The sequence below is a fragment of the Ovis canadensis genome, chromosome 10 (assembly GCF_042477335.2).
Source record: "Ovis canadensis isolate MfBH-ARS-UI-01 breed Bighorn chromosome 10, ARS-UI_OviCan_v2, whole genome shotgun sequence".
Lineage (NCBI taxonomy): Eukaryota > Metazoa > Chordata > Mammalia > Artiodactyla > Bovidae > Ovis > Ovis canadensis.
The window spans coordinates 90,594,921-90,622,546 of NC_091254.1; the positions used below are offsets into that span (position 1 = coordinate 90,594,921).

The 27,626-nt window shown below is 45.9% G+C and overlaps 1 protein-coding gene across 12 annotated transcripts in view; it reads right to left on the reverse strand.

The window, feature by feature from the left end:
• The window catches only part of GGACT (gamma-glutamylamine cyclotransferase), a 53,229-nt gene extending 27,651 nt beyond the window's left edge, over positions 1 to 25,578 (reverse strand). The window contains exon 1 of one of the 12 annotated variants that reach the window (XM_069601958.1): positions 25,199 to 25,578. The gene's annotated coding sequence lies outside the window, so the exon portion shown is untranslated. Of the gene's footprint in view, positions 1 to 5,911; positions 6,440 to 24,179 lie in introns of those variants that run through there. The other 11 variants (XM_069601965.1, XM_069601970.1, XM_069601962.1 and 8 more) reach the window with 11 other exon arrangements.
• Positions 25,579 to 27,626: the final 2,048 nt, after the last annotated feature.

The following is a 27,626-nucleotide window of genomic DNA, read 5'->3' on the forward strand; positions in this document are numbered from 1 at the left end:
AGAATGGCATCAAAACATGTATAGTATCACATATGAAACGAATCGCCAGTCCAGGTTCAATGCAGAGTGGAGGATGCTTGGGGCTGGTGCGCTGGGACGACCCAGAGGGGTGGTATGGGGAGGGAGGAGGGAGAGGGGTTCAGGATGGGGAACACGTGTATACCTGTGGCAGATTCATGTTGATATATGGCAAAAACAATACAATATTGTAAAGTAATTAACCTTCAATTAAAATAAATAAATATTAAAACAACAAATAAACAAAAAAATGCTTAAGGAACACACTCTAATCAGTATCATGAAAACATATGAAAATATACAGCACATTGGTAAAAGTAAACACACAGCCGAATTCAGAATACTCTAATACTGTAATATGGTGTGTTAAACCACTTAATTGTGGTACAAAGGTTAAAGGACAGAATACTAATAGACATATCTATAAGATGTTTTATATGGGTCCCCTGGCAACCACAAGCAAAAACCTACAGCAGATTCGAAAATATAAAGAGAATGGAATTGGAGCACACCACCAGAGAAAGGCAACAAGACAGGAACAAGGGAACTACAAAACAGTCAGAGAGCAGTAAGATGGCATTAATAAGTGTCTGCTGCTGCTGCTGCTAAGTCGCGTCAGTCGTGTCCGACTGTGCGAGCCCATAGACGGCAGTCCACCAGGCTCCCCCGTCCCTGGGAGTCTCCAGGCAAGAACACTGGAGTGGGTTGCCACTGCCTTCTCCAATGCATGAAAGTGAAAAGTGAAAGTGAAGTCACTCAGTCGTGTCCAACTCTTAGCGACCCCATGGACTGCAGCCCACCAGGCTCCTCCATCCATGGGGTTACCCAGGCAAGGGTACTGGAGTCTTACCTACTGATAATTACCTTAGCATGTAAACTGAATTTTCCAACCAAAAGACATGGAGTGCCTGGATGGGATTTAACAAAAGCAAGACTCAACTATATGTTGCCTACAGGAGATTCATTTTAGCTTTAAGGACACACGTAATCTCCAAGTGAAGGGATGGGAAAAGATACTTCAAGCAAGAGGAAACCAAGAGACCAGGAGTAGTGATATTTAAAAACGGACAAAACAGAAGCCAACAGTGATAAGAGACAAAGAGGGAGATCAATTCATCAAGAAGATATACCAACCATAAATATATATATATGCCTCCAACCTGGGAGCACTGTAAAAGTTAAGCAAATAGGAACAGACCTGAAGTGTGAATTAAGACAACGGCACAATTAACAGCAGGGAACGTCAAGACCCCACTTCCATCAGTGGGTAGATCCTGAAGACAAAAAATCAACAAGGAAACATTGGACTTGAACCACAAGGTGAGGCTAACAAACATATACAGAATATTCCATCCAAAGGTGGCAGAATAAACATTCTTCTCAAACACACATGGAACTTTCTTTAGGATCCATCTTATTTTATGTCACATAACAAATCTTCGCAAATTTAAGAATACTGAGATCATAGCAAGTATCTCTTCTGGGCACAATCGTTTGAAACTAGAGAGCAACAAGACAAAACCTGAAAATTTTATAAATATTTGGAGATTAAATAATACACTCCTGAACAATTAGTCAAAGAAAGAATCAAAAGAAAGAATTTAAAATTTTAATCCTGCCATTTGCAACAGTATGAATGGTATGAGGTACTACGATGGTAGTTATACTACAGTATATTAAGTGTAATCGAACACATTGTATCTTAAATATAAACAATGTTATATGTCAATTATATCAGAGAACCTGGGGGGAAAAATCACTGGAACAGTCTTTTGGGGGTGATGAAAATGCTGTAAAATTAGACAGTGGTGATGGTTGCATAATCTTGTGAATATACTGAAAACCAATGAACTATACACTTTAATATGGTGAATTTTATGGTATATGATTTATACCTCAATAAAAATAACTGGTAAAAACAATCAGTGGAACAGAACAGAGTCCAGAAGCAGAGCACATTTGTATGGCTAGATGTTTCTGATATAAGTGGCAAGGCAATTCAAGAATGGACTGTCTTTGCAACAAACGATGCTGAACAATGCACTATCCATATGCAAAAAGAATGAACTAACTACAACTCTTATCTCACACCATTCAGTTCAGTTCAGTCCCTCAGTCGTGTCCGGCTCTTTGCGACCCCATGAATCGCAGCACGCCAGGCCTCCCTGTCCATCACCATCTCCCAGAGTCCACTCAGATTCACGTCCATCGAGTCCGTGATACCATCCAGCCATCTCATCCTCAGTCGTCCCCTTCTCCTCCTGCCCCCAGTCCCTCCCAGCATCAGAGTCTTTTCCAATGAGTCAACTCTTCTCATGAGGTGGCCAAAGTACTGGAGCTTCAGCTTTATCATCATTCCTTCCAAAGAAATCCCAGGGTTGATCTCCTTCAGAATGGACTGGTATATTCCTTCAGAATATACTTAAACTCAAAATGTATCCAACTGCAAGAGCTAAAATTCTAGAAGAAAATCTTTTATTAGGAAACAAGAAGAACCAATAACTTAGATAAGCTGGACTTCATCAAAATCAGAAGAGTCTGCCCTCAAAATGCATCCAGGATTACATGAAAAGGCAAACAGAGTGGGAGAAATTGTCTGGAAAACAAAAATTATATATCAGATGAATGACTTGTGTCCAGAATATAGAAACAATTCTTAGAACTCAAGAAGAAAGCAAAAGAAGCCAATTAAAAATGGGCAAAAGATTCAAACAGATACTATACCAATGATACATGAATCTCAAGTAAGCACCCAAAAAGATGCTCAACATCGTTAGTCACTAGGGAAATGAAAATAAAAACCACAATGAGATACTATCATACACCCACCAGAATGAGCAAAATTGAAATTACTGCTAATAGCAAGTCGAGGTGGCAAAGATGTAGGGTAACTGGAACTCTTGTCCCTTGCTTCTTCTGGGAATGCAAAATGGTGCAGTAACTTTGGGAAGAATCTTCAAAGTTAAACATATAGTCACCATATAACTGAGCAGTCTCACTCTTGGGAATACTCCCACCATGAACGGTTTCATACATCTACATAAAGACCTGCACATAAGTGTTTGTGGCAGCTCTATTCATAATAGCTAGAAACAGCCTGAATGCCCATCAACTTGAGTATCCATAAAGAAACCGAGGGATATAGATAGAATAATACAACTAAATCCCAAACGCATGTGCTGAGTGAAAGCGGCCAGACCCAAAAGGCGACATGCCGTAAGTCCACAGACGCTCGGGAAACGGCGCACCAAAGTGCCAGGAAGCGGAGTGGGGACTGCTGAGGGCAGGGCTTGGGGAGAAGCCTGACAGAGGAGCACGGGGGCACCCCCTGGGTTGAAGGAAATGGTCCCGTGTCTGACTGTGGTGGCAATTCTGGGGGCACGTACATTTGGCACAACTCACTGAACATTTTTTAAAAATTCACTGAACTTTAATTATTAAATGGGTTTATTTTTTCACACCCAAATCAGTAAAGCCTATTTATTTTTTGAAAGGCCTATCAAACATCAGCATTTGAGCAAAGCCCTTTTATCCACCGTGATTCTACTTGCTTCTTGTAAAACGTTTGTACCCTGTGAATTTTGGGCCTTGTCTTCTTTGCCCAAGTGACTTGCCCATTCCTCTCCACTCTAATTTGAACGAAGATGGCTGAGAAACCTTTCCCTGTTAGCTTCTGCCCAGGGGAGCTCCACGCAAGCACATTTCCAGAGGCAGTTCAGACTGCCCCGGGTCAAGTCCCAGCCTCGACAGGACGGCTGTGTGGCATCACACTTCCTGGCTGCATGAAACCCCCTGGTCAGCCAGGTCCCCCAGAAGATGGAGTCCCCAGGGCAGCAAGCACCTGCGAAGCCCACTGTTCCCCGCATGACCCTCCCAGGTAAGGACCCACAGCCACTTCACGTGCCAGTGTCCTCTGACCCCGCCAGATCCCTTTGGCTTGCCTGCCCATTTGGTTTGGTTTGTTACAGGCATTTCATTTCTTCACATAATGGATCTCTGTTTTGCTAGACTCTTGTCCAAATTTTGTATTTATGTGTAAGTGTGTTCCTGGGACACAGCGTCCTCAGAGTACAACTGAGTTATTTTCTAAAGAAGCAGGACATGAGATTGAGCAAGACTGATGTGTATGTGGAGAAATCTCTGCTGTCCAGAACATCGCCCACAGCCCAGGCTGCACCCTCCCCCGTCTCCTCCAGGGCTGGGGGTCGGGGGGTAGGGGGCATTTCATCGCAAGCACAGGCCCTCAGACTCCATCAGCCATGACCTGTCTCAAGTACCCAGTCCCAGGAAGCAGGCCCCTCTTTCCTCCCTGACTTCGGACTCTGCTCAGCAGTGAGCTCTTGGCTACACTCACCTCTGTCTCATTATACATTAATATTCCCGGGACACTTTCACCTCTCGGGTTTGGTATTTCTAGTTAAAGTTCTGATATTAACCCACCATTACTTATCTAAACCTCCTTGAACTCACCATTAATTATTAATATCTAAGCTTCCTTGGACTCTGTTTTATTACTTTTTGTTTTCTCATATAAGCAAAATTTCCATAATATAGTCACACACTGCCCCTGTGAGCTGCCATCCCTGATGGTTATTAAGAGGTGAGACCTACCTCTTGCCTTGTTACTCCCATTTCTGACCCAGTTTAGAGCTTGTCTTGCCACTGAGGGCTCTTCTGAGACACGAGGCCTCTCTTCCCTGGTGATACAAACACCTGAACTATGTGATTTTGAAACGATCTCCAAGTGGTCCTCCTTTACTCTCTTCAAAAAGAAAACAGATCTGTGCATCAACAGCCTGTTACTTAGAAGAACTCGGCCGCTCTGTTGCCGAGGTTGCTCGCCACACCTCCACCCGGGCCCTGGGTGGTGGGAGGGCTGCCGGCGGGGCGCCTGGCTTCAGGATCAGACCTGCCTGGGCACTGGCGCTGGCAAGCAACAGGACCGCTGAGCCTCAGTGTCCTCCTCCATCCAATGCTCAGTCGTGCCTCCCAGAGGCGGGTGGGCACCCCTGAGATGGCACAGGTGAAGTGCCCGCACGGACCCTTCCAAGGGCAGGGACCCAACAAGCAGGAGTCTGTCTTAGTCTGCTCTGAGAAAATTACCGTGAACAGGCTGACTGATAAACCATATTTATTCCTCACAGTTCAGGAGGATAAGAAGTCTGAGCTCAAGGCACCAGGAGACTCAGTGCTGAGTGAAGGCCCACCTTCCGGTTCACAGAGGGCATAGCACTGTGTCCTCGCCCAGCGGAAAGGGCAGGGAGCTCTCTGGGGTCCCCTCATAAGGGCACTAATCCCATCCATGAAGGCTCCAACCTCATGACCTAATCGCCTCCCAAAGGCCCAGCACCCAAATATGATCACGCTGGAGGTCAGGATTTCAACAGGTGAGTCTTGGCGGGAGGACACAAACGTCGAGACCATAGACAGTAGAGTTACTCTGAATGACACAAACAACAAAGAATGTTGTTAATTCTGCTCAAAAGATCACCCTCCAGAACCTCCCTGCCCTGAGAAGACAGCGGAAATGAGGCTCGCGGCCTGGGGCGTCTTCTAGGCCATACTTGGCTGCAGGGTTCTAAAGGACTGTGTCCAGGGCCGCCCCTGGGGGACTGCACTCAGCCTCGCTGGGAGCAAACCCCCATCCTGCCTAAGTCACAGGCTCACCCACGAGGTCAAATGACAAGAAGTACACAGAAGCACTGTTTAATTTTTCCATGACGTCAGAAGCCCCTGCCCACCGACTCTAGACATTCTATACAACAAAGTTCAGGGGGGGCAACACATCAATTTCCATCCTCATATACATATTTTAGCTCTGCATAAACACCACCCTCTCCAAAGGGAGGGTTGTGTAACCGACAACCACAACCAGCACTTAGACGGCACTTACTAGGAACCAAGTACACCTCCAAGAGCTTCGTCTATCTTAACCAATTTAATCCTCACAGCAACCTTTGAAGGAGGCACCTTCATTTCCATCTTACCTATAAGAAAACAGACAAGGGTGTAGGTAGAAAGTGCTGGACTTGCCCAAAGCCAAATGGCCAGTAGGTGCGGACTGGCTGCCTCCAGAGATCAGCGCATTTATCCCCTGCCCCAGCCCATGCCACTCTGAAAACACAGGGCAAAGTCAAAGGGTTCCTCATCCTGAATCGTAAGCAGTTTATCCAATTGTACTTGGATAGATTACCTTTATATCCATTACAGGCTGAATGAACTGTGTCCCTCCAAACTCACATGCTGAAGTCAGGCTGTGACTGCACCAGCGACGGGGTCTTTCAAGAGGTGGATATGTTAGCATGGGTCACTGGGGACATTTACTGCAACAGGACTGAGGCCTTAAAAGACCTGGCCGCCCACGTGCACTGGCCCGGAGGAGAGACCACGTGAGCACACGGGGAGAAACGGGCCTGGAGGCGAGAGGCCACATGAGCACACAGGGAGAAACAGGCCCAGAGGCAACAGGCCACATGAGCATATGGGGAGAAATTTTTTTCCTTCCGGTTGCTTCATTTTTACTGTTTCACCTGTTTAGCAAACACATCAAGGTGTACGCAGATTTATTTCACACTGATACATGTATCTGGAAATTTCTGTCGAATAAACAGGATATTCTTTTCAAACAGCCACCTCCTGGCTTCAAGGCCAGCCCAGAGCCAAGGAGAGCAAACCATGGCGCAGCCAACCAGCCCTCGAGCCCGGGGAGGAGCCGCACCTGGATGTCGGGCCTGCGGCCTCCAGAACCAAGAAGGATGAGCTCCAGGGTCTGAGGCCCCGTTCAGGTGTCTCCGCCCCCGAGCAGCCTCAGGCACCCACCCCTCCATCCTCGGTGCAGAGACCCCCGTCCCTCAGCCTCCAGCCAATGCCCTGGCTGGGGGGCTGCCCTGACCGCTCCCCGGGGGGCACCCTGGTCCCTCACCCCGGCCCGGCTCAAGCTGGAGCCCCCGCTCGCCTCCCCACGCCATCTCTTCTCCCAACTCTCCCTCACTGGCATCAGCCTCCCCAGGCTGCCTACGTGGCCCCCTCCTCCTGCAGCCTCTGCCCGTACCAGCCTCGAGCAGTTACATCCCCAGCCGGCCTTTCCCTGCAGGATCCTCTCACCCACCACCCTAATCCCCGAGCCACACTGAGCTCCTGAGGCCGAGTGTGACGCCCCTCAGGGGCTCAGGATGCCAGTGTCCTAGCCAGCTGTTGGCAGCCCGGCCACGCCCCCCCCTCTCATGACTGTGGCCTGAGCCCCACCAACTTAGCCCCTGCCCCCCAGCCCTACCCAGAGCCCCTCAGTGACAATCTCTGACAATTACCCGGGACCCCACACTGACACCTTCCCCCCAAATCTGACCCACCCTGCACTCCCCAGCTTAGTCCTGCTCCATCCCAAAGCCTCCTCAGTCCTTTGCATCTGAGCGTTCTGCCCCACCTTCCAGTTATTCCCTCCTGCCAACCCTCTGAAGGGCAGGGACCCACTGGACTTGTTCCCCACAGAACAAAACCTGTGTGGAGAGCGTGAATGGGCTCATTTGTCTGGTCCTGGGAATGCTCCTTTAGCCAACTGTCTCTATTTTGACCACAAAGAAATGAACAACGACAAAGCAGCTTCCCAGTAAACATTTGGTTGAAATATTAGCATAACATCCTCCAGGTCCATCCATGCTGCTGTGAACGGGAGGCCTGCCTTCTGTATGGCTGAGTAAATTTATATACGTGTGTGTGCATAAGCCCGTGTATATAATGAAATACTGTACACACACATATACAGATACACACATTTTCTTCACCCATTCATCTGCTGGTAGGCACTGAGATTGCTTCCACACCTTGTCTTTTGTGAATAAGGTCTTTCCGTCTATATTGATGCTGTTGAACAATCCCTAACGTATGGATTAAAGAGGATTCATCATGTTCTGTATACTGTAAAAACCGGGAAGGAAAGCTGATTTTCCCAAGACTTTCTAGCAAAGATGTTCTCTTAGCCTTCATCTATATGGGAAGTTTTAATTAACTAGAAAAGCAAATTTTCCAAACATCAACATATGTACAAACATACGTCTTTTCTTAGAAAAATGCCGTAAGTCCACATCATACAAAAAGGAAAACAATACATAAAAACAAAGATAACACCGAATCAAACATATCTCAGGCTGACGACAAGGCGGCCCTTTTCAAATCTAGTGCTCATTAGTCCTCTGGACTTCCCCAGCATTTTGTGTAGCTATGAGACCGTTCCCTAAACAGTACTGCTGAGGATACGTTTTCCTTTTAATCTTTATTTTTGGCTGTGGGTCTTTGTCGCTGCGTTGGCTTCTCCCTGGGTGTGGAGCACGGGCTCTTGGGCATGCGGGCTTTGCAACTGTGGGCGTGGGCTCAGGAGTTGCAGCTCCCGGGCTCTAGCGCACAGGCTCAGCAGTCGCGGCACTTGGGCCTAGCTGCTCTGCACCATGTGGGATCTTCCTGGACCAGGGATCGAACCCCTGTTCCCTGCGTTGGCAGGCAGATTCTTTACCACTGAGCCACCGGGGAAGCTCTGAATATACATTTTCCTAAGTAAACAGTTTATGTTTACTCTCTTATGAGTCCAGGTCAGCCTATGTGTAAATATCAGGCAACAAAACCAGCCTCTTTAACGCTGTGGGAGAGATCACAGTTTCCACTCTCGACAGCTGGTGTCACCAGCATAACACACTGCAGGGCCGCGCCTGCTCTGTGCTGGGTGAGCCCACGGCAGCTGCAGCCAGGCCCTCACGGGCAGGGAAGCCCGGACGCCCAGCTCACAGCTTCAGCCAGCACCCAGGGAGCTGCATTCCCAGGAATCACACAGGTTTAAAGGACGGTTTTTCACATTTGCTTTTTAAGTCTGAATGTACTCATGCAAGGAAAAGACTGGAGGGAAATAAACCTGAAATACTCTTTCTCTGGCTGTAACAGTTCATGCGTGATGGCCTGTCACCAGCCCCCTCAATCTTCTGGCCCTGTATGTCCCCCGTCTCCTCCCCAAATTCAGTTAATCTTTAGACTGGCTTGCTGCTAACGTGACCAGAAACTAAATATCCAAGATCTGTGAATATATCATTCTTTCACGTAACTTCTGTTCCGGTCAGACGTCAAAGGGGGTAGATTTCAGGAAGGAGAAACACAGTCCTTCCGACATCATGAGCAAAGGACGCAGCGCGGACCTGTGAGAGGACACGTGAGAATTGTGGAGCCTGGCTCAGCTGCCTGGCCACCGAATAATGCGTCTCAGTATGGAAAGTCCAGGCACAGCGGCACTTGTAAGATGAGGCTGAAAAGTTACAGCCCCGGTACTTCGCGACTTGAAAACCTGTGTTAAAACGAGCTAACTGCCTAGTAGCTCTCATGTGTTTCCTGGCACAAAGGGGTCCTGCAAAGCCCTCTCTGCAGAAGCTGGTTTCTCATGACTGAAGTCCAGGAACAGATCTGCTGACCGGTCAGTAGTTTTGCACACGGTCGGCATCTCAAGAGAAGACTCTGAAGACGATGCTGCTTGGCGGCTGCACGCGTGTCACTTGGGCAGCCCTCAGACCACCTGGTCCTTCCCACCTCCTCCTCCTTCCCACCTCCTCCTCCTTCCCCTGACTGCTTGCTAACAACGCCTCCCTCTTCCTCGCCCACTTGGTCACATCTTGGATGAGCAGCCCCCAAGTGGTCTCACTGCTTCCAGGCTGCCCTCCTGAGTCCCAGCCTGGGGCTCTGGCGGGCAGCCTCTCAGATGACCCCCATGATCCTGCCCCTCGGGTGAAGGTCGGGTCCAGGGATTCGCTTCAAACAGAACACAGAGGAACTGATGGGCTGTCACCTCCGAGGCTGGGTTATAACAAGACCCTGGCTCCATCTGAGCCCCTTGCTCTCCAGAAAGCCAGTGACAAGCCTAAGTCAGGAAACACCCACGTGGAGATGAAGTGAGGTCTCCCCAGAGACACAGAGAGGACCCAAGGCCTGCGGGCTGTCACGTGGGTGAGCTTAGATCCCCCCAAGTCAGCCTGGAGCAACCACAGTCCTGCCAGCCCGAGCTACAGCCACCCAGCTGAGTGGCCCCCGAGTCTCACCCTCATCCCCTAAACTGTGGGCGGGTATGTGTTGCTTGCAGCCACTAAGGCTGGGGTAACACACTCAGAGGGTCAAGTCTCTTCATGCTGGTCACAGCGGTCAGCCACTGTCCAGCCCCATCTCTATCCGCCTCACACTGCCCTGGGGGTTCAAACTGGCCCCAGCTCTAGGTTTCTAAATCCCGAGGAGAGTCACGTGAGGCGCACAGGAACCCTCAGAGAAGATGGCAGAGCACACCCCCAGGCCCACAGGAGAGGTGTTACTCTGGTCAGCAGGGCGCAGACCGAAGGACACGTGCTTTTGCACTGGACGTGTTTCACTTCCTCGTCAAATGAAACCCTGATGCCTTTAGCCGTGTGACCTTGCTCAAGGTGTTTCATCCCTCTGAACCACAGTTACATCACGTAAAAAATGAGGCTAATAATGCCCACCTCCAAGACTGATGTATGGGAATTATATGAGACAATGTATTCAGTACATCAAAATTCTGGCACACAGTGATATTAGTAAGTATCAGTCCCCTTCTGAGAGAGGACAAATCAAAGAATTATTATAAGGACTAAGCAACAGAATGTATCACAGATATGTAAGTACTTGGCACAGAGCTTGTGTCCAATAGATGTTAGTTCCTTTTCAACTCATCCATAAAAAAAGTCATATCCTAGTCATCTAGTGTGGCTGAATGGTGTCCTTTCTGATGAAGTTTAACCTTTTATACACAGGAAAAAAACTGAATAAATAAGGCCTCTCTGCATCAGTAATATATGCATTATATAATTATGAAATATCATTACAGTAGCTAAGAGGTGGAAGCCCCCCAAGTGTCCATCAATGGACGAACAAACAAAATGTGGTCTCTATACATGACCATCAGCCCTGAAGAGGAAAGAGCTCCAGGCACACACCACACCATGGTTGAACCTGAGGACAATGTGCTAAGTGAAATAAGTCAATCACAAGAAGACAGAGACTGCTACGACTCCACTCGCAGGAGGGACCCAGAGTCATCAAATTCAGAGACAGAAAGCAGAATGATGGTTGCCAAGGGCTGCAGAGAGAAAGGAATGGGGACTTGTTGACTGGGTAAGAGTTTCAGTTCTGTGGGATGAAAGAGTTCTGGAGATCTGTGTGCAACATTATAAATACATTGAACTGTACACTTATCACTGGTTAGGATGGTAAATCTTATGTTTTTTAAAAACCACTGTTAAATATAAGAAAATTAACGTTTAAATGATGCAACTTGTATCAATTATGCTTTCATAATACACAGTCACCATGTTGATTTAATATGGACTATGCTACAAACAGATGGTGACTGTAGGCATGAAATTAAAAGACGCTTACTCCTTGGAAGGAAAGCTATGACCAACCTAGATAGCATATTCAAAAGCAGAGACATATTACTTTGCCGACTAAGGTCCATCTAGTCAAGGCTATGGTTTTTCCAGTAGTCATGTATGGATGTGAGAGTTGGACTGTGAAGAAGGCTGAGCACCGAAGAATTGATGCTTTTGAACTGTGGTGTTGGAGAAGACTCTTGAGAGTCCCTTGGACTGCAAGGAGATCCAACCAGTCCATTCTGAAGGAGATCAGCCCTGGGATTTCTTTGGAGGGAATGATGCTGAAGCTGAAACTCCAGTACTTTGGCCACCTCATGAGAAGAGTTGACTCATTGGAAAAGACTCTGATGCTGGGAGGGATTGGGGGCAGGAGGAGAAGGGGACGACAGAGGATGAGATGGCTGGATGGCATCACGGACTCGATGGACATGAGTCTGAGTGAACTCCGGGAGTTGGTGATGGACAGGGAGGCCTGGCGTGCTGCAATTCATGGGGTCGCAAAGAGTCGGATGCGACTGAACTGAACTGATGCTACAAACAGGTCTATGCAGTTCGTGGCCCTGAGTCAAATTTGTGTTAAGCTTCAGGAGTTGCTCTGGAGTCTGCTTTCCTGAATAAATATCTGGGATTTTTTAGGATTCAGCTAATAAGGGAAGAAGTGGAACATTTCACTAATATTTGCTGTTACCATAGGAGAATTTTAAGATGCTAAAACAGGAAGCAATTACACTTTAAAATGGAAGAAAGTGAAATCTAGACTTAGTCAAACTACATTATTTGCCTGAGGTCATAATTACAGGTGGTAATTATGAGAAAAGCTGGAAAGAGAAACCATTTCCTGTCTCCCTCTACAATCCTCTTCTAGGAGCAATGGGCTTGCGCCCTCCAGAACTCCTCTGAACCGCACTGTTTAATACGCCGCCACCAGGGGGCAGCAGGTGCATTAGTCCGGTGTTCGAAACCCTGGACTTAAAGCCCCAATAAATTTGCATTATGCCTTCCTTCAACCCCCTCCAAAATATACATATATCCAAGACTTTATTAATACCAACAAGCATAAAGTTTAAAGAATATCCATAATAACTCTTAAAACAAAGACTTGGGTCCAATGGAGGCAACATCCTTACTAATCAATCCTTCAGTAATTTTGATGTACTCCAATCTAACTGATGTAATAAAAGTCTATCAGTACGTCCGTTTTAAAAATGACTTAACCACAGAAACCCATTTCTTTTCATTCTGAACTGAATTTTCCTGGCACTTGGCCTCCGAGGCTTTAGACCACAGCAGCGTGAAGCCCTCCCGGCCATCTGTCCTCAGTCTCCCTTCCTTGATCAGACGCATTTTTCTTTCTGATGCCCTATGTCACAAAGGAAGGTCTGTCAATAGGTCTGACCCTCCAGCAACTTTCAAGAAGCAAAAGCAGAGAGAGTCTGGTCACAAAGTAAAACCTGCATGGACACTACTCTTCCAGTTAGATGACAGTAAGGTCCACGCTTTTTAAATGATACTACTACCCACCAGAAGCTCAAACCACAGCAGCTAACGGGGGAGACCTGAATTTAAAGATAGGCCCCATCTTAGCAAAGACCTTGTCCACCCCAAGACTTCACAGTTTCACCTCATGTGAGCGGTGAGGAACAGCACCACCAGGGATATTCTGGTAAGCAGTCCAGGAGTCAACTCCACACTTGCAAGCAACAGTGATCAGTAGCCATGTTCCTAAATCTTCCAGTGGGGGATATATGAGCTTTATTTCACAGATCTCAAATGGTTTTCTTCCTGAGCTCAGCATGCTTTCAGAAGGAAAAAGGGATTCAAACACAAGCATTTACTGCTGCCTCAGACACACAGGAGCGGTCCATCTTTAAAGGACAACAGGGTTCACCTGGCTAAAAGGCACTCAAATCACTCTCTGCCTACATCCATTTGCTTTCATGGAATTAACTATTCACCAATCAATCTAATCTAGCATAAAACTGATGGCAAGAGAAATCACAGTGCTCATGGTAAAAGCACATGCCTTTGGGAGCAAGACATGCGCGAGACACATATAATGAATGGTCACTGCAAAATGCATCACGGTCCAGACACTGCTCTGTAAACCTCTGCCAAATACGACGTGTCAGTGGGTGAGATCCAAGGAAGACGCGCATCTGTAGACTAATCTGGTTTTAATCTAGCTATTTTCCGATACAGAATATTTAACATATTAAAATGTAGACTATCACCAGAATACCAGAAATATTTCTAATGGGTATATAAAATAAATTTAGTTTGGTAATTTATTCAAGAATTATTTAAAATATTTCTATGATACTCAAAAAACTGAAATCAGATAATTAAAAGAAAAAAAAACAACACACCAATTAAGGTGGCTCAAATTTTAAAAACCTGACAATATCAAGTGCTGTCAAGGACACAGAACAACTGGAACTCTCCTACATTCCTGATAGAGATACAAAATGGTGCGGCTTCCCTGGTGACTCAGCAGTAAAGAATCTGTCTGCCAAAGCAGGAAATGCGAGTTCGATCCCTGGGTAGGGAAGATCCCCTGGAGAAGGAAATAGCAACCCACTCCAGTATTCTTGCCTGAGAAATCCTCTGGACAGAGGAGCCTGGTGCGCTCCAGTCCATGCAGTTGCAAAGAGTCGGACACCACTTAGCGACTGACCAACAACAGCCACTTTGGGAGACAACTTGGCAGTTTCTTATGAAGTTCAACGCACACCTACCCCCTGACCCAGCCACCTAGTCCGAGGGATCCGCCATAGAAAGATAAAAACTTTTGATCACATAAAATCCCATATACAAATGTTTGTAGCAGCTCTATTCATAACCACCAAAATTTATGAAGAATCCAAATGTTCAACAGATGCTCAACAGTGGATGGATAAACTCGTGCTATGTCCAGCAGATGAAGAAAGGATCCACATGTGGGCGAATCTCAAAGATGTCCTCTGAATGTAAGAAGCCAGTCTCAGAGGTTACATACTGTGTAACTTCACTTACGTGACTTTCTGGGAAAGGCAAAAGTATAAAGATGGAGACCAGATCAAGGGTGATCAGAAATTAGGGGCAGGGTGAGGGTTTCACTTTAAGGGTGCAGAATGAGGGAGGGCTTCTTTTGTTTTCTGGGTATTTCTGGTGATGGGAGTGCTCTATAAGGTTACAGGAATCAATTTTAAAACTCGAAGTATTATACAACAAAAAAGGTCAATTTTACTTTATATAAATTCAAAATAATGACTGAAAGCATGAGAGCATGCAATTGATGTCAAACAATGAGATAAAAGCAAAAGGTAGATATAAGAGTAAGAGCATTCTGAATTAAGCTAAGATGGCACGTATTCATTATTATAATTAAAACAGACTAAGAGATATATTAATATAAACCAAATACAATAAAAGAGCTTTGCTTTGATCTTGCTTTGAATAAAACAGCTGAACAGATTATTTTAGACAACTGGGGATATTTGAATACAGCATTACACAATATCAAAGACTTTTTGTTAATTGTTAGGTAGCTGCTGCTGCTGCTGCTGCTAAATCACTTCAGTCGTGTCCGACTCTGTGCGACCCCATGGACTGCAGCCTACCAGGCTCCTCTGTCCATGGGATTTTCCAGGGCAAGAGTACTGGAGTGGGTTGCCATTGCCTTCTCCAAATTGTTAGGTAGGATTATAGTTATTTAAAAAGTAAATTTTTGAATAAAATTCAATACCAAAATATTTAGGGGTGAGGGATACTTCCGGTTCAAGATGGCAGAGTAGAGGGACATGAGCTTATCTCCTCCTGTGAAAGTAACAAAGCTGCAACTTCCTGTCGAACAATCATTGACAAGAGGACGCTGGAACCCACCAAAAAAAGACAAAGCAGAAGCCACACTGAGATGGCAGGAAGGGCACAATCATGATAAAATCAAATCCACACCCCTCCACCCCGGGTGGGTGAGAGGGCCCACAGACCCCAGGGCGGGGTTGTCTCAGGCCAAAGGACAGAGGGAGCACAACCCCACCCATCAGCAGATAATTGGATTAAAGTTTTACTGAGCAAGGCCTTGCCCACCAGAGCAAGACTCAGTTTTTCCCACCACCAGTCCCTCCCATCAGGAGGCTTGCACAAGCCTCCTAGCCTGCTCCTTCAGACGGCAGACAGAAGAACCACAATCCCACAGTGGCTAAAACAAAAACCACATTTCGGGAAAACAATGGGGACGATGCAAGAAATGTTTACCAAGGAACTAAAAGAACAAACAAACAAAGATGAATAATACATGAGAAGGAATCAACAGCAGAATAACTGAGGCAGAAGAATGGATAAATGACCTGGAGGACAGAATGTTGGAAATCACTTACTCCAAAACAGAATATAGAAAAAAGAATGGGGGAAAAAAATATGAAGACAGCCTAAGAGACCTCTAGGACAACATTAAACGCAACAACATTCGCATTACAGGGGTCCCAGAAGGAGAAGAGAGAGAGGGAAAGAACCTGAGAAAATATTTGAAGGGATAATAGCTGAAAACTTCCTTAACATGGGAAGAGAAATAGACAACCCAGTCCAGGAAGCACAGAGAATCCCAGGCAGGGTAAACCCAAGGAGGAACGTCGTGAGAGACACAGTAATCACACTGACAAAAATTAAAGACAAAGACAAAAGATTAAAAGCAAGAAGGGAAAAACTACAAATAACATACAAGGAAACTCCCTTCAGGTTATCGGCTGGTTTCTCAACAGAAACTCTACAAGTCAGAAGAGAACTGCATGATATATTAAAGTGATGAAAGGGAAGAGCCTACAACCAAGAGTACTCTACTCAGCAAGCCTCTCATTCAGATTTGATGGAGAAGTCAAAAGCTTTCCAAACAAGCAAAAGTTCAGAGACTTCAGCACCAGCAAACCAGCTTTACAGCAAATCCGAAGGGAACTTCTCCAGGCTGGAACACAAGAGAAGACCTACAGAACATAATCCCAAACAATGAAGAAAATGGTAAACAGGATCACAGATATTGATAATTACCTTAAATGTAAATGGATTAAATGCACCAACCAAAAGACAGAGACTGGCTGGGTGGATGAAAGCATGGACATATATGCGCTTCCACTCATCACATCACTCGCGTGACCCCCCAAATTGCATGCAATTATTTTATATTGCTAGGTTAATCACATCCCCATTATGGCTCACAACTGTAATTATCTTTTATTTTTTGTTTGGCTATTGTGAAAACTGATAAACATCTTTTACCATTGTGATTATGATTATGTAACTATTACTCACTGTATCAGGACTGGTCAACAGAAAAACAATAGAATTCTATATCACAAAAACTACTATTTAATAGTAAAACCTGTAATCACTTTTTTTTGTAATCATTTTTTAAAATCTAGATGCATATCAATTATCTTGGAATTTTTTGAAAAATACAAATGCCCAGGTATTGCTTTTTTCCTCCAAAGCTCCAGATATATTTCTAATGAGAAGCCATGTTTAGGAACACCAGACCTATATGATGATCTTTTATTCCTATCTAGTTTGTTTCATTTATTTCTATTTCATATTCAGGGCTCCCATTCCATTTAGTTCATGTCTTCCAATTTCTCCATCCTTTTTTTTGATGCTCCTTCTCAAGCCTTTATCAAGAATAGTATAAAAGCTTTGTATACATATATAAATATGTATTATATATATTTTAGAAAGCTTGTGAATTTTTGCCTAACTAAAAAATGTATGACATTTTGATTCCACTTGTTTGACTTAGTATGCATAGCATACTAGATTTCTAATTTTAAAAGTTGGCATGCAACAAGCAACAAAAGTTTACTGTCTGGCACAGGGAACTATAATCAATATCTTATAATAACCTATAATGGAAAATAATTTCAAAAATAATATACGGGTATATGTATAATTGAATTACCTTGCTGCACACCTGAAACATTATAAGTCAACTACACTTCAATAAAATATATATATTAAGAAAAAAAAAATCTAGGGGTGAAATGACATAGGTGCTGATATTTGCTTCAAAATTCTCCAGAAGCAAGCCAATGAACAAAAACTCAAAAAGCAAAGAAAGGAGGGCAATTGAAGCAGGTATGGTAAAGCCAGGATGGTGTGTGGATTCTGCCACTGCGGGTTCACAAGGGTTTACTGTGCTCTTATTTGAGGAGCGCTGGAGATATTTATACCCAGATGCTGGGAAGATTGAAGGCAGGAGGAGAAGCGGGTGACAGAGGATGAGATGGGTGGATGGCATCACCGACTTGATGATGAGTTTGAGCACAGTCTGGGAGTTGGTGATGGACAGGGAGGCCTGGTGTGCTTGCAGTCCATGAGTTGCAAAGAGTTGGACACGACTGAGTGACTGAACTGAACTGGAGATGTACATTAAAAAAACGACGAGAGGAAAAAAACCAGGGACTTATTTTTCATAAATACTCCCAAGAATGCCATCTAGCTGTTCTTTATTCACTTAGAAGATAGATTAATTTCCCCCCACAGCTTTTTAGGCTTTTATAATCTGCATCTAACTTTACAGAAAACCGAGTCGAGAGAGAAAGAGTAATTCAAGGCAGCTGTGATTCGTCTCAAAAATAGTGGCTCAAAGAATGCTTTTAAATCTCATTTAATGCTCATAAATAATTAAGACTATCATAAGCTATAGAAATATTAATAGTTTTCATTAATTTATCTGCTATACCTACCTAAGTGCAGATGACAACGGCAGGAAGAGGTAATTAACGCTCAAAAAGCTTTAAAGGCAGATGTAGGAATGGACAGAGACAAGAACACAGCATAATACAAGTTCTCTCTAATTTACTCTTTCTCTGCTTTCCTCTGGTGTAACTCCAACGGTCAGAGGTCTATAAAAGCACTCCCAGTCAGTGGGGGTCTGTTAGGAGGGAGGCCTAGCTCTCAGCCAGTCAGTATTAACGGAGAAGAAAATACTCAATCCTGGGTTGGCCAAAAAGCTCTTCTGGGTTTTTCCATGAGACAGGATTGGAAACCTGAATAAGCTTTTCGGCCAACCCAATATTATAATATGAATTTTATTTATCATAAGGCAGTATTTAAGGCTAGTGTGCAAAAAGAATTACACAGGCAAAAGCAACAGAAAAACCAGAAGGTAAAATAGCTGCGGTTCAAAACCCCCGTCAGGGTGCAGAGCAGGCGTGACCTGGAGGGGATGGGGGCACGGGGGCACAGGAGTCGGTCAAAGAAGATCCTGACCGCCGCTCCGTGGAGACACAATCGGGGAGGTTTCACAGAAGCCTGCCTGCACCGAACCGCCACCATCGGAGAGGGCCCAGGAGCCTAGGAAAGCCGAGCAACCAGGATAACTGTCAGCACCTGGCTGGAGCGCAACCAACCGCCCAAACATCTGGGGAGCCACCGCCAACCCAGCGAGGTGGCGGCAGAAAGGCCCCCAAAGACGCCTTGTCCTCAGCCCCAGAGCCTGGTACAGGGGGCTCTATGGATTGCGTGCGGTTCAAGTTAAGGGCCTGAAGATGTGGAATTACCCTGGATGCTCCAACGGGGCCCAATCGAACCACGAAGCTTCCAAACGGAGCCGTTCTCTTGGCTGGGAGGCCCCCAGGGACATACAGGGGCTCCCTTGCAAGTGGAGGCTGCAAGGTCAAGAAAACACGTTCGCCTCCACAGCTTCCGGGGCGGGGGGGGGGGGGAACATGGCCCCCCCAAGACCCAGATTTCAGCCCAGTGACACCCAGCTGGACTCCTGCCCTGGAGAACAGGACAATCCATCTGGGTGGTTTAAGCTCCGGCAGGACCAGGAAACTAAGACAAAGTCAGACCTGCTTCCTCAAGTCACCAGGCCTCCGCCTGAGCCCCCTGCTGCCACTTTGCCTCCTCACTTCCCCACGAAAGGGTACTTGTGATTAAAAGACGTGCCGCCCACATCTCACATCTCCACTCAAAAGTATCCCTCCCCCCGGAAAAGCTCTCCTGACCGTAGACCCTGCTTAACCATGCCAGGCGAGGCCAGGAGCCCACTCCAAGCATTCTCTTAGCACCTCTCAGCTTGGGCCTGGCTTGACTGAATTCTTTCCTTCAGAGTCTACACTTATTGAGTGTTGACTAAATGCTAGTTCAGTTCAGATCAGTCGCTCAGTCGTGTCCAACTCTTTGCAACCCCAGGGACTGCAGCACACCAGGCCTCCCTGTCCATCACCAACTCTCGGAGTCCACCCAAACCCATGTCCATTGAGTCAGTGATGCTATCCAACCATCTCATTCTCTGTCGTCCCCTTCTCCTCCTGCCTTCAATCTTTCGCAGCATCAGGGTCTTTTCCAATGAGTCAGCTCTTTGCATGAGGTGGCCAAAGTATTGGAGTTTCGGAGCACCACACAAAGGAATTTTCATGGGTTCTCTGATTCAAGCCTCCCCAAAACCCTAGCAGGTAGACGTGATTCTTAGCCTCCATCTTTTAAATTAAGAAGTTCAAAATCACCCAGCCAGTAGGTGAAGCCAGGCAGTCTAACATGGGAGTTGGTGCCTTTAACCATGCAATTAGCATCTGCCTCTGACATGAGAAATGTGAATTCCAACATCTTCTGCCTTTATTAACAAAATACCCCTAGTATTCACCACAGAGTAGAGAATTAATAGTTGCTGAATATGAACAAATAGGACAAAATGGCTTTTCCATCTACTATTCTTTCTATTTAAGAAAACTTTTTCATTTTGGGAAGTCAAAGATATACAGAAGTCATGATATGATGACCCCCAAAATACCCATCTCCCAACATCAAAACTTGTCAACGTAGGGCCCATCTTAAAGGCCAACATTTAATCAAATGGATATTATAATAGCTGGTAGAAAGAGTATTATTTTCAGAATCATATGTACCTAGTTTTCATCATATGCTTATTAATCTGTGTTAACAGATTTTTTTTTTAAAGAGCTTAAAATGGTATTTCTTCATGAGACACAAACCAGGGATACTGTAAAGGGGAGATTGACATTTTTTCCCCTATGTAAAATTAAAATTTTTCTTAGAGAATAAATACTGTACAAAGTTTTTAAAAATGGGGAAACAGTTGTAACATATTTGACAAAAGATTAGCATCCTCAATGTATACAGAGTTCTTACAAATCAGTAAGAAAAAGACCAATGGCACATTATCTAGAAAAAAAAAAAAGGTTTCAACAGATTCACCACTATTCCTGAAAGACAAAAAGACAGGCCTTCGACTGACACCCCCTGTCAACACACTTTCTCTGGTACTCTACAGTTTACAACAGCAAACACTCCCGAAAAGAGGAAAACAACTGACATCTGTAAGCTGCTTTCTTCAAATCCACGGAGCCTTAGAATCCTGCATTAGAGGGAGCTTGAAGAGTGTCTGACCTCGGAATCCTTCCAAACAGGATGCAGGACAAGTAGTTCCACCTCACGGTGGGACCAGAAGTCCACGGACCAGGTGTCCGGTTCTCAGTCCCGCCGGGGGTGAGATGAAGAGGAAGGTGAGTGAAGAACGCGGAGTGTTTAAGAGATGAGGGCTTAAAGGCTAAAGCACCCAGCCCCCTGGATGGCATCTCAGACCTCGGGTGTGCGGCTCAGAAGGAAGGGACTGCCATTCAGTGGAAAAACATGACCCAGGGGGCTGAAGGATGCCTAGAACAGAGGCAAGCTCGCACTGGTGTAGCAGAGGGGCCCAAAGCTCTCAACTTTGAGAAACAGCAGTTATAGCCTCTCCTTCAGATAAGGAAAACAAGAATGGAGTCTATCTTCAGCCATCAGGGTAAGATTATTTTAGGAATACTGAGTTTCCCGGACGTGGATTTGAGTCTTTTTTTAGGAAAAGATTTTTTTTTTTTATGTGGACCATTTCTAAAGTCTTTATTGAATTTGTACAATATTGCTTCTGTTTTATGTCTTGGTTTTTTGGCTGTAACGCAGGAGAGATCTTATCTCCCTGGCCAGGAATCAAACCCTCATCCCCCTGCATTGAGCAAAATCTTAACCACTGAACTGCCAGGGAAATCCCCTCGAATCTTTTGAAATTGAAAGTCGCTCAGTCGTGTCCCACTCTTTTCGACCCCATGGACTATACTGTCCATGGAATTTTCCAGGCCAGAATACTGGAGTGGGTAGCCTTTCCCTTCTCCAGGGGATCTTTCCAACCCAGGGATCAAACCTGGGTCTCCCGCATTGCAGGCCAATTCTTTACCAGCTGAATCACAAAAGAAGCCCAAGAATACTGGAGTGGGTAGCCTATCCCTTCTCCAGGGGCTCTTCCCAACCCAGGAATTGAACCGAGGTCTCCTGCATTGCAGGTGGATGCTTTACCAACTGAGCTATGAGAGAAGCTCAAATCTTTTAAAGTCCTAAATTAAGAACCAAAAAAAAAAAAAATTCAGGGACTTCCCTGGCAGTCCAAGAAGATGGCACACTTCCAATGCAGGGGGCACAGGTTTGACCTCTGGTCAGGGAACTAAGATTCCATATGCTGCATGGTACGGCCAACAGATAAAATAGTGACTCATTCAACAGTTAGAAAAAACATCCAAATCACATCTGAAGCATACTTGCCGTAAATGGTGACTCTGACTCTAATTAAGCCTTTAGATCTACCTTGCAGTTTATGCAGACACAGTAGATAGAGGAACAAGCTAACCTACACTCTATACAAAGCTGAATAAACCCAGAATGAGAGCCGTCCAGAGCCGACCAGGCGATACCAGCGAATCATGGCATTCAAGAAACCCACAGGACTGCTTCAGACCAGAGTCAGCAAACTACGGCCTTCAGATAACTCCCACCTGCAGGCGGAGTATAAAACAAAAACCTTTGGAAACAATTTTCCTAGAACACAGCCATGCTCATTCACATATCATCCATGGTTGAGTCTTTACAGCAACACAGCTAAGTAGCTGCAACGGAGACCACATGGCCTGAGAAGGCTTAAGGAGTTAGTCATTAGCCCTTTTCACTAAGTCTGTCAACCCCTGTCCTGGACTAAGAGACAATAGACACTCAACAAAACACCCTGTGTGGCCCATTTTGATTCACACAAGCCAAGGGTAAAAGTGCATTTCTGAGGCAATCAAGGAAATCTGTGGACTGGGTTCTAGAAAACATGAAGGGATTATTGTCAATTTGATAAAGAGATAACAACGGTATTATGGTTATGCAAGAAAATGCCTTTTTGGAGGTACAGGCCACACTAGTCGGGCTTCCCGGGTGGCTCAGTAGTTAAGAATCCGCCTGCCAATGCAGGAGACCCGGGTTCGATCCCTTGGTTGGGAAGATCCCCTGGAGAAGGGAACAGCAACCCATACCAGGATCAATGCCTGGGAAATTTCACGGACAGAGGAGTGTGGCAGGCCATAGCCCATGGGGTCGCAAAAAGTCAGGCATGACCTTAGCCATAACTAAACAAAAGCAACTACCCTAGACAGGGGTGAAATATGTTATCTGCAATTTAAACTATTTCAACGAAAAGATTAGCAGATACAGCCAAAAAAAAAAAGAAATTGTTTTAATCAACCATTGTTGATGGATATATGGAAGATCATTATACCATTCCCTTCCCTTTTAAATTTGCTTTAATAAAAAGCAAATTAAAAATCAGAGCTCTGATCAAAAACTAGAGTTTATCTTCAGAGGGCCTTTCTCTCTAGGCAGGCCTCCAGGCGCACCGTCCTTACAGAGTTTCATCCCTATTTCTCCAACACGGTTACAAGATCCCCTGGACCAGGAAATGGCAACCCACTCCAGTATTCTTGCCTGGAGAATCCCATGGACCGAGGAGCCTGGTAGGCTACAGTTCATGGAATCACAAAGAGTGGGACATGACTAAGCCTGCACGCACGCAGGCACAGTCTGCCACCAGGAATGCTGGTCCCCATTCCACTCCTCTGCCTGTAAAAATTCTACCCTGGGTCCAAGGTGAAGCCTCACTATGACCTCCCCCAGTCCTCTGCCAGGAATTCATTTCCCAGTGCTCTAACTGCCCTTGGGCACTTATTTCATCCTCCAGAAATGTTAGCTATTTACCATGTCCATTACCTTGTGATGTCATACAAACCCAAGACTTCTACTAACTGTAAACCAGTTTCAGGGGGTATAATATGGGGGCATAATAACACCTTCCACATTGTAATCTCTGCCTACTCTCTGCCTAGCTCTCAGATCCAATCTAGGCAAGGTCATTTTGCCCTGAGCAGTATTACTGACCAGAGAGAGCTTCAATTAAAGAACGAATTTGTTACACAAGATGCCGGCCCTGTTTAACCAACACTCTCTTCATAAAGTCTCTAATCTGAGCGTTACCTCTTGGATGAAGAAGGTCCTAGAAAAGAGTAAGATCGCTTGAATTTTGTCCTCCTGTCGTCACCTTCCTTGGGACCGTCCGTCTGCAAACAATGCTGCACTAATCTCCATGCCCACCGGTGCCCTAGCCCCTTGGAAAGGCCCAGCGGACTTGAGTACAAAGCCCTCAAGTACAGAGCCTTGACTCCACCTGCAAGAGCTGACCCAGACTGGAACTTTCAAGATCTTACTACATAAAATAAGAGGGCAATGAACAGATCATTTTATAAACTTAATACCATGTTCTATCTTTGCTCTATTCTTCTGCCCACAATTGGCTACCTAAGGTCTTCGTGAATAACCACCTTCTCTAGGTCTAGTGCTAATAGTCAGGACCCTGGTTTGCAAGGTCAGCCAGTCCAAAACACTTCTGTACAAAGGTCCACCAATTAGAAATTAATTTACCTTTGCAAACTCAGCTTTTGAAACACAAATGCTCTCTACCCAGGCAGTCTGCTTATTCAGGAACTTCTGGTTTCTCCAGGGAGTCGTTTTAGGAAAAACAAGGCATTTGGGGAAAATGTGGGCAACCTGCAGGGGTCTCTTATTAGCATTTCAATAAATTGAGTGAGACCAGGGAGAACGGTCTTCAGTTACAGGAAAAAGTACATAAAAACGTGTGTGTGAGACCTACACTTTATATTGGTCAAATCCAACTGATTTAGAGAGAACTTTTAGTTTTTAATCCAAGATTTCTCCCTGGGACATTAAGCAAAACTAATATCCTGCTTTAAGAAGACGTGGCTCCAAGTCTCATTTTCTTATCAGTTCAATATTAACAGCCTGGAGTCAGGTGTGTTTTAAAATCGTGCACCAATAAATTTAATTATTAAAAAAAAAAATCGTGCACCTCTTTAGCGTTACCAGTGCGGCTGCGGTGTTCTCTTTGGCCAATAGAGTGAAAGCTCAATAAGCATATTTCCTAATCAAGGCAGTAAAAGAGATATCTTCAAAAACTCAGCGGGGTCACTAACAGCTCCAAAGAAGCCCGAACTCAGAAACTGACAAGCGCCAGATGGTCTCTTTTCTTGTGCAGCTTTCTGGTCTCCTCGCAAACAGGGATCTCCAAAGTTAAAACCAGAAGCATCAGACCGGGAGATCCTTTTCAAGGGGACCCTTCTGATGGGTCATCACGTCTTCTTTGGGAAGAGGAGGAGTCTACACCTGGGTAACTGGCAGAGGCGTCCGCGTCGCGCTGCGCCGGACACTGTGCGGACGCGCTAACGGCCCGGGGCGCCGCCCTTCCAGCCGCTCCCGCGGGCGCCGCGTCCCGCCACGGCCGCGGCTCTGTCCCCGCCCTCCGTCCCCGGCTCGCGCGGGCCCCGGAGACGCGCCGGCGTGCGACGCCCCCACGCCCCGGGGCCCCCTCGCGGCGGGGGCGGGGACGGACAGGGGCCGGGCTCGGCCCGCGCCGGGCGACTCACCTGCCTCGGAGCGCGGCGCCCTTCGGCGAGAGCCGGCCCGAGCGACCGAGCGGAAATCCCGGCCGGCCGTGGCTGGGGCGGCCGCCCCGGGGAGGCCGCCCCCGAGGGCGCCCCCTGGAGGCGGGACGCGGTACCCGCCCGCCCGCGGGGGCCGCGCGCACACACCCGAGCACGCGCCGGGAGCCCCGAGGACGCACACCTGGGGCTTCTCTACCGCTGCGTGCGCTCTAAGGCGGCCCGCCTGGGCGTCCACGGTCAGCCTTGAGTCCGTGTTGGACCCAGACCCGCCTGGGGACACATACACACACACGAGTCCACGTTGGACCCAGACACACCTGGGAACACACACACACACACAGCCTTGAGTCTATGTTGGGCCCAGATCCATCTGGACACACATACAGACCCACCTGAACACACACACACACACACACACACCCTCTAAGGTAGCCCGCCTGGGCGTCCAGGATCAGTCTTGAGTCCATATTGGACCCAGACCCACCTGGACACACACACATACACACTCACACACACAGAAATGAGCCCACGTATCCTGTAGGACAGATGGACACAGTGATGACCAAGGCCTCACTCCAGCAGCCACACTCCACTCGGCACTGATACTGGATACAGGTAATTGTGTAACCTTGATACTCCTGTTAAGTCTGCTAAGTCACTTCAGTCGTGTCCAACTCTGTGCGACACCATGGACGGCAGCCACCCAGGCTCCTCCGTCCATGGGATTCTCCAGGCAAGAATACTGGAGTGGGTTGCCATGCCCTCCTCCAGGGGATCATGACTTACCACCTGCTACTATTTACCAATTCTCCATTTTCACTTAAAACTGTGGTTGGAGGAGTTCATGCTTAGTCACTTCAGCCATGTCTGACTCTTTGTGACCCTGTAGACTGTAGTTCACCAGGCTCCCCAGTCCATGGGATTCTCCAGGCAAGAATACTGGAGTGGGTTGCCATGCCCTCCTCCCCGGGATCATTTACCATCTCTTCCCTGGATCCCAGGACTAAATTTGAGCCCCAGCAATGAGAGGAGTGAAGACTCTTTTTTTTCTTTCTAGACTTAGTTATTCTGGGCTTAAGCAGTCCTACTTTGAGGACCTGGGTGAAAAGAATGGCAGAGAGATTGAGGGGAGCCACTTCTGCCCCCACCCCAAAGACGAATGCCTAAGTACTAGTTGTTGGACTAGAAATAATCCCCCTTACTCATTTTCTGCCTTTCCACTCTCTCATGTATGGGGTTGGACTCATGTGGCTTTTACAATCTGGTTTCTACCCAAACATTTCCAATAATGCTGATGTGGTTGTGTTTTGAACAGATGTGCAATTTCTAAAGAAATCTAAAAGATCAGATTCATAAACCATAATTTTCATAGAGTTCTTTCTTGTGTGGGGAAGTTCATAATTAAATTTAAATGTATATTAGTATAAAAAAGCCACATCGAATGTATATTTTAACATATCATTTTTAAAGAGTAGCTGTAATCATCTTAATTTTTCTCTACCAAAAGGAAGAGTGGTTCCATTTTTATTAATTTTTTGAAGGAGGAAGGTCATGTCATCAAAAGAAAGTATGAGGGAAATAAATGAATAAATAACTCCCCTGATAAAGGAAGATTAAAGATGGTAAGGAAGTGAGTGTTAAATTGCATTTATTGCCAGATAAGGCTGGAAGAGTCTGTTCCAATATGGATTAGGCTCTGTGGGATGACATATTCAGTTTAACTGTCAAAAAGTCACCCACAGAAAAATAATTTATAACAGTAATTTTCAAAATATGGTCCCAGATGGGCAACATGAGCAGCACCTGGAAATTCAGAAATGTAAACTCAAAGCCCACACCCCAAGCCTTCTGAATAACCAACTCTGGAGGGTGATACCCAGCAAAATGAAATGCATTTTAACAAGTGCTTCTTTTTTTTTCATAATAATCATTTATTTTTTCCCCATTTTTATTAAGTTATAATTGTCTCACAGCATTATAAAAGTTTAAGGTAATTTGCATAATGATTAAATCAGCATAATGATTTGACTTATAGACATCATGAAATGATTATCACAAGTTTAGTGAACATCCATCATCTTCAGTTCAGTTCAGTCCCTCAGTCGTGTCTGTCTCTTTGCGACCCTATGGACTGCAGCACGCCAGGCCTCCCTGTCCATCACCAACTCCCGGAGCCCACTCAAACTCATGTCCATCGAGTCAGTGATGCCATCCAACCATCTCGTTCTCTGTTGTCCCCTTCTCCACCTGCCTTCAGTCTTTCCCAGCATCAGGTTCTTTTCCAATGAGTCAGCTCTTCACATCAGGTGGCCAAAGTATTGGAGTTTCAGCTTCAACATCAGTCCTTCCAATGAACACTCAGGACTGATCTCCTTTAGGATGGACTGGTTGGATCTCCTTGCAGTCCAAG